This window comes from Panthera pardus, unplaced genomic scaffold (assembly GCF_024362965.1).
Source record: "Panthera pardus isolate Hobbes unplaced genomic scaffold, ASM2436296v1 HiC_scaffold_24, whole genome shotgun sequence".
NCBI lineage: Eukaryota > Metazoa > Chordata > Mammalia > Carnivora > Felidae > Panthera > Panthera pardus.
Window position 1 is genome coordinate 97,349,765 of NW_026526810.1, and position 7,796 is coordinate 97,357,560.

General features: G+C 39.0%; 1 non-coding gene across 1 annotated transcript; it reads right to left on the reverse strand.

The window, feature by feature from the left end:
• Positions 1-4,162: 4,162 nt before the first annotated feature.
• On the reverse strand, positions 4,163-4,235 carry TRNAK-CUU (transfer RNA lysine (anticodon CUU)). The gene has a single exon. It is a non-coding gene; the product is annotated as a tRNA-Lys (tRNA).
• Positions 4,236-7,796: the final 3,561 nt, after the last annotated feature.

Genomic DNA, 7,796 nt, shown 5'->3' on the forward strand with positions numbered 1-7,796 from the left:
CGTATATACCGACTTCTGAAGAATGTATTCATATTTCTTAAGCCAGAGTAGGAGTTGATACATTTCCTGGTCTATATATCCCATGTCCATTCTTACTCATAGTTTAATAATTTTGATTGTCCTTTTCTGGGTGCTTCCTAGTTTTGCCATATGCTTTTTGTGTGAAGGTACCAGCTCCAGCTGATACTTGAAAGAGCTGGTTCCTGGCATGAAGAATAGGAAAGAGTGTGTGTGTGTGTGTGTGTGTGTGTGTGTGTGTGTGTGTGTGTGTTTAAAATACTTCTAGCTATACTTCATCACCAAAAGACTAGTAGCACAAGACTAAGTAGCACAAGACTAAGATTCGTTCAGTATTTATTGGTCTGTCCACTTTGCATCTAGTGGTTTTAGACACTGTAAATGCTGCAATAATGAGACCTGAGCCTTTGCCCTTAGGAGGTTGTCAGGTTAGTAGAAGTGGATGGTGCAAACTGATGACGGAATATGGTAGCAGCCATAAGGGTATTGGTTTCTTGTTACTGATGTAGATAATCCTGACCAGAGAGTTGAAGGAAGCTTCATAGAGGAGGCTGTTGCCCTTGTTCCTGAAGGATGAATAGAATTTTAACGAGTTATTTTAGTCTATGTGAACTGAATTCTCTACACAAAGTCTTAAAACATTTGGCATGGAGATGAGGCATTGCTAATTATAATTTAGGATGAGGTCATGAAGAACTTGAAAACCATATTAAAAGCAGCAAATAAAACTATGAAAGATCAATTTTGCCATCCAGTTTCCTAATGGATTCATTCTGAAAAGTGAGGTTCTTTTATCCTCTGGACCTACCACTCTTCCACAGCACCCTTTCCCCAAAAGTAGTCATCTTCCCCAGAACCACATCTCTGGAATATAAACTTCATGAGACAAAGCCCCTTTATTTCTTAGCTTTGAAACCTCTCAGTGGGATTGCCAGGAGTAGGTATACCATTAGTTGTTAATAGTATGGATTCGCTGTTGATTATTTTAAGTTTCTTTTTTTTTTTTTTTTTTTTAAGACAGCGAGAGGGAGGGAGGGGCAGAGAGACAGAGGGAGAGAAAATCCCAAGCAGGCTCCATGCTGACAGTGCAGAACCCAATGCGGGGCTTGGACCCACAAACTGCAGGATCGTGACCTGAGCTGAAATCAAGAATTGGACACTCAGCTGACTGAGCCACCCACGTGCCCCATGGATTCACTATTGTATTAACATTATCTTTTTTGTAGTAAACTTAATTTTTAAAATTTTATTGAATTTGAATTATTTACGAGAAGTTTTCAACACTGAATAATATGAAAAATAAGATCTCTGACTGAAATAGAGCTTTATAGGTATCTGGCTATAAAGTGATAGACACCTACCAGTTGAGTTTAAAGAATGGAGCCCCCTGTTAGGTGTTGAATTGTGTGCCGCAGAAAAGTAACGTTGAAGTCCTAACCTCCAGTATCTCTGAATATGATGACCTTACTTGGAAACAGAGTCTTTGCAGATGCAATCAAATTAAGATGTCATTTTGGTAGACGCCAATCCCATATGACTGGTGTCCTTATAAGACGAGGTTAATGCCATGAGACAGATACACGAGGAGAAAACAGGTATTAACCAAGGCAGAAATTGGAGCTCCGCCCCTACAAGTCCAGGACCACCAGGGGTTGCTGGTGATGCCAGAAAGCTAGGAGAAAGAAGCCTACAACAGGTTCATTTCCGTTTTAAGCCACCAGTTGTGATACTTGGGGATGGCAGCCCTAGGAAATGAATACACCCTACTTAATTCAGCAGTTCAGCATATATTTATTGAACATCTGCCGGAAGCTAATTTAGGCGCTTGAGTTACATTAGTGAGCAAAGACAAAAAGCTGTCGTTCCAAAGGGTAGAGAAAGTAAAGAATCAGATACTAACACAGTAAGTTCGAAGATAAGAGCAGTTATGGGGAAAACAATGTAGGGTGAAGTGGGTGGTGGGCTAGTTGCTGATGAGAACAGTGGTTGGGCTCATTTATTATTTGAAGAAAGAAATTAGGCAAGTGTAAATTTATATTAGGCGTCTGCCCATGGTTGCTGACACAGAGATCCTAAAACCCTTGTAATTTCCTGTGTGATGGGGGTGTTAGGAGCGTTACACCAAATGCCTAAGAATTTCTTTGGTTAATAGGAGTGTCTTTTTTTCCTAATGAGGCAATTCTTGGAGGGCTCCTGGATCACTTCAGGATGAGGGCTGGTCACCAGAAATCTCCAAGCCATGATTAGAAGCTTAGAATTTTCACATACACATGCAAATACACCATGTCTTCTAGGGAGAGGAGAGGGACAGGAAATCATGCCTACCTCATGAGACCTCCATTAATAATCCCTAACCTACAGGGTTCAGAGAACTCCCAGGATGGTGAACACATCCACATACTGCCAGGATGATGAGCTGGGAGACAGTATGGAAGGTCTGAGCTTTCCCATCCATACCTTGCCTTATGCACCTCTTCAACATGGTTGTTCTGAGTTGTAGCCTTCAAAATAAACCAGGAATAAGCAAACTGTTTTCCTGAGTTCTGTGAGCCATTCTGGGAAGTGATCAACCTGGAGGATTGTGAGACTCCCCGACTGATGGTCACCTGGTCAGAAGTGCGGGAGGCCTGCACTTACCCTTGTCATCTCACAGAATATCCACTTTAGACAAATTGGTCACTCTCCAACTGGAAACAGCAAACATTCTCTTGCCACCTGAGTGACTTTGTAAATTTCAGCTTTTATCTCTCCTGTGGTCTGCCTTCCCTATAGATAGGTTTTATTAACAACATAGAATTGCCCTTGAGAACACCCAATCCAGAAGGGGCCCTCACTTGTTAGGACTCCCCACCCCTGCAATATTACCCAAGTAAAGCCCAGATCCTATAATAGGTTCTTTCTAATACCCTCTTAACAGACACCCCACATCCCTCCATGCAATGTGTATTAAGCCAAATATTATTATTTATTTTGTTTTTTATTATTATTATTATTATTATTATTATTATTTGAAGGGGATTGTCAGCATTAAGAGATGGGAGAAGAAGGGTGAGCACGGAAGACTGCAGAGAAATAGAACGGTAACCTGCGCGAAAATTAGGTCAGTTTTTACTCTGTTTTAAGATAAATAACAGCAGGTTTGTTTGGTGGGGCGGGGGGGGGGGGTGGGGGAGAGAGGGAAAAATTGGTCGTTTTGTAGGAGGAAAGCCGGTGGATAACATGCGGAGGTAGGGGCCGGGTGCTCCGGATGGGGTTGCCTTCCGTGAAACGCGGCTCGTTCCCCTCCCGGCGGGGTCCGGGAGCTCCCGGAACCTGCCTCCTGCCGGCGGTCCTGCCCGCGTGCTTTCTGCTGATGCGGTCAAACTTCTCAGTGAAGAAGGCGGAGATCCTGCCTCCCCAGATACCGAACTGCCTCTCCGAATTTTCACATCTCCGTTCTTTTGTGCTTCTGGCCTAAAGAGCCTCACCTTTAACAGAATGCTAACCTAATTTGCACCCAATTGGATGGATAGATCCCAAGCACAGTCCCAGGAACAATGGAAAAAACCTTGAAGACGGCACCGTCAGTGTAGATCCCAACACGGAAAGAAACGTTTCTCACGGCATGTTTGTTTCTCCAGGGGATAGTCCTCGCTTGCTCCCCCCCCCCCCGCCCCTTTCCTCAGGACACGCCCTATACTGAGAGGAAGAAAAAGTAAAATAAACGTAGACGTGAAGGAGGACATTTTCTCCCAAGTCCTCCCCCACCTATCCATCCGCCCGCCAACTGCTTTTACGTAGGATCTCTTAGTTCTTGAAAACTGCCAAAATTGGGGTTCGTAATTTTGTTGCGATAAAAGGAAAAATCGCCCTCTACCAACAACTATGCAAGTATGCATAGGAACACGGAAAACCAGTCTCAACTTTAAACTGTAACCTTTTGGCTTCGTCTGTGCTCTAAGGAGGTGGTTCAGCATCGCTGAAAATTATTTGATTTCAAATGTGCAAGCGTAGCTCGAGAGCGGTTTCGTTTGCCAAATGGTCTTTTTTCCATAGATTTGCTTAAAGCATTAATTCAGTTTAAAGAACTCTTCTTAGTTATGATGATTTGGAGGAACCCCAAAATATTTCAAGGGGAAATAGAATTGAAGCCCAAAAGCTTTTGCGCCCAACGTGGGGCTCGAACCCACGACCCTGGGATTAAGAGTCCCATGCTCTACCGACTGAGCTAGCCGGGCGCCTGTGGCACAGCTCTGTTTTTCTGTCCCTTGATCAGTATTCAACTACGCTTAGTTTTACTTCTCTATATTACTTTTTACTTATAAAGATTTTTGTATCATTATTAAATATGCAATTCCGAATTCTTTTTAAGAATTCTTTAAAAACATTTCTTTAATTTTACTTACATTTAATACTTTTATTTTGTGTGTATCCCAAGATCACTGAAAACTTACGAGAGTCTGTATTATTAGAATCATTGACTCTTTTTTAAGTGTTTTAAAATATTTACTGCCCAATATGTTATGTTTTTTACAGAAACACTTAAGGCTATCTGCCTTCTATCAAATGGCAAATTGGATTCCTACAATTTGGGGCGCAGCATTAGTAAACTAAGTCCAACCTCTATGACGTTAGTTTCACGGAAGAACAGTAGCGCTTAGCTAATTTTCCTTTAATGAGATCTAGTCAAGGAAAGTTAAATTGAAGAAGGGGATTCTGGTTCAATTAAAATAAGGTCTCTTTCGATAACTGCCTGACGATGGAGACATAGGACCCTCAGGGGTTGTTATTACCATCCGATTCAAATGACAGAAGCTGGGAGGAAAGGATTATAGAGTCACTGAATCCTACAGTAAAGATTATTAATTCTAAGAGGAAAAGAGAAGAACGGACTTTGATCAAATTTTGACAAGTCGAGACAATGGATTAATCTCCTATGAAATATACATATTCTGAAATATTAGTGAACTTCTTTAGACAAGGAACTCTGCAAATCTCTGTGATGGGGGCCATCTAAAGTCTAATTGTATATAACAAAGAATAAAGAATTCTTAAATTTCAGTATTTAGAAATTTAACGCACTGGCCATCACTTTTTCTGAGCTACTTAATTAAGAAAATAATTAGGTATGGCATAAAATAATATTATACATTTAAGTACTCAAAGTATGCCTAGGATTTAAGTAGAATATTTAAAAATTCAAGCCTAAAATATTAAAATACAATTATTCACTAACAGTTTTTGTTCTTGCAACTGCAAACAATGTTTTGTTTTGTTTTTTTATAAGTTGGCAGGAGGTACCTGGGGAATGAATTTGTATTTATTGGCATTTTCAACACATTAATTAAGTGGCTACCGTACACAAAACACTGTGTTATGTTTTCTAATAGATGGATGTATAAAACAGATTGTGATAAACTTAAAAAGGTTACTGTAAGAAAGATACGTGTAAATTACATACCAATTTTATATCCACTACTTCCAAAGGTAATTTGGAGTAATTTAATAAAAACAAATAAATCCATACCCACCCCTTTTAAGTTTTCTAATGAATCAGGCAAATAGTCAAAGAACTTGGGACCATGATTCAATGCATTCCTCCAAGATACAAGACAAATTAACAGTCCAGCCCCCAAATAGGCAATTCACCTGACAAGTTCAGAAAGGGCACCAAAGTCTTAATTATTAATGAAAATACAGTAGGCACTAGGCACTCAAATAATGCTTATCGTACACAAGTAGTTAAGTTAGTTAAAAGTTTAACTGAACTTCTAACCAATTTAAAGTACTTGTAGTTGACCTCCAAAATGAACCCTCCTAAGACTATATTCTTCAGTTTTCTTCAGCACTTTATTGGCTTACCCTGGTCAAAATACTCTTGTTAAAACCCCTCATCAAAAAAATGCAAATAGCATATTTCTTTTTTTTTTTTTCCCTTATTTATCATCAATCGTTCTTTTTTAATTTTTTTTTTTTAATTTTAACGTTTATTCATTTTTGAGAGACAGAGTATGAGCAGGGGAGGGGCAGAGAGAGGGAGACACAGAATCCAGAATCTGAAGCAGGCTCCAGGATCTGAGCTCAGCACAGAGCCCAGTGCGGGGCTTGAACCCACCAACTATGAGATCATGACCTGAGCCAAACTCCAGAGATGTGTTGACTAAGAAGTTGCTGTGGCCAAGGTCAATGAGGTTTTTGCCTGCTTTCTCCTCAAGGATTTTGCTGGCTTCATGTCTTACATTTAGGTCATCCATTTCGAGTTTATTTTTGTGTATGGTGTAAGAAAGTGGTGCAGGCTCATTTTTCTGCATGTCACTGTCCAGTTTTCCCAGAACCACTTGCTGAAGAGACTTTCTTCATTGGATCGTCTTTCCTGCTTTGTCAAAGATAAGCTGGCCATATGTTTGTGGGTCCGTTTCTGGGTTCTCTATTCTGTTCTATTGATCTGAGTGTCTGTTTTTGTGCCAGTAATATACTGTCTTGATGATTACAGCTTTGTAGTATAGCTTGAAGTCTGGGATTGTTATGCCTCCTGCTTTGGTTTTCTTTTTCAAGTTTGCTTTGGCTATTCGGGGTCTTTTCTGGTTCCATACAAATTTTAGGATTGTTTGTTCTAGCTCTGTGAAGAATGCTGGTATTATTTTGATAGGTATTGCATTGAATATGTAGATTGCTTTGGGTAGCATTGACATTTTAACAATATTTGTTAAATATTGGAGCATGAGATATTTTTCCATTTTTTTGTGTCTTCTTAAATTTCTTTTATAAGCTTTCTATAGTTTTCAGTGTATAGATTTTTCACCTCTTTGGTTAGATTTATTCCTAGATATTTTATGGGTTTTGGTGGCAACTAGAATATTTCAATGAGGGATAGGTAAATTAAATGGCTAGTCTTCCAAATAAATTCAAAGCTTTTACCCATTTGTTCAAGAATAAAAACTAACCATTAATTATAATGCTTCATTAGCAGAAAAAAGCAACTGAAACTCTTCCTTCTCCCTTTTTTTTTACATCCAGTATTTCAGCAAGCCCTATATACCGAAAATCCATCAACACATTTCTACTTCCACTGCCACTACCGCTGTCCAAAACACTCTCCATTATTTCTTGCTCAAAGACTGCAATAGCTTTCCAAATAGTCTCCCTTATCTATCAGTCTTCACACTGAAGCAAGAGAGATAATTTAATAACTTAAATTAGATCATATAATTCCCCTGCTTAAAAAACTAATGACCTGACAATAGAAAGGCAATAACATATGTGGAAGGAATGATGGAATTAGAAAATCACCATTAGGCAAGCATACTAATCCATCCAACTAGGAATCATGGAATACTATAATTAGTTGGTAAAAGATTGAGGAGCTACTAGTAGGATATTTATGAGTAGTCTCAAAGTATTTCTTCACAAGATATTTATTAATTACAAAGAGCAAAATAGAAACTTTATGGTGGAGAAATCTTCAGCAAGTTAACATCATCAGTAATAGAACAGACATCATGTGCCTACTAATATAATGCTATAATATGAATGCAAGGTTACTTTTGAGGCATTCCTGCTGAAAATTTATCACCTGACTCCTATCATGAAAAATATCATACAAACCTAAATTGAGGAATACCCCATAACATAAATGGTTTGTATTCTTCAAAAATGTTAATGCCGTGAAACATGAAGAAATATTAAGCAAGTATTTTCCAGATTGAAGGAGGCTAGAATCATGACAACTGTGACAGGCCAGACTGACCTGGCAGTTCTTATAACAAGCTTATATTCCCATAACAATCCTAAATTTCAGT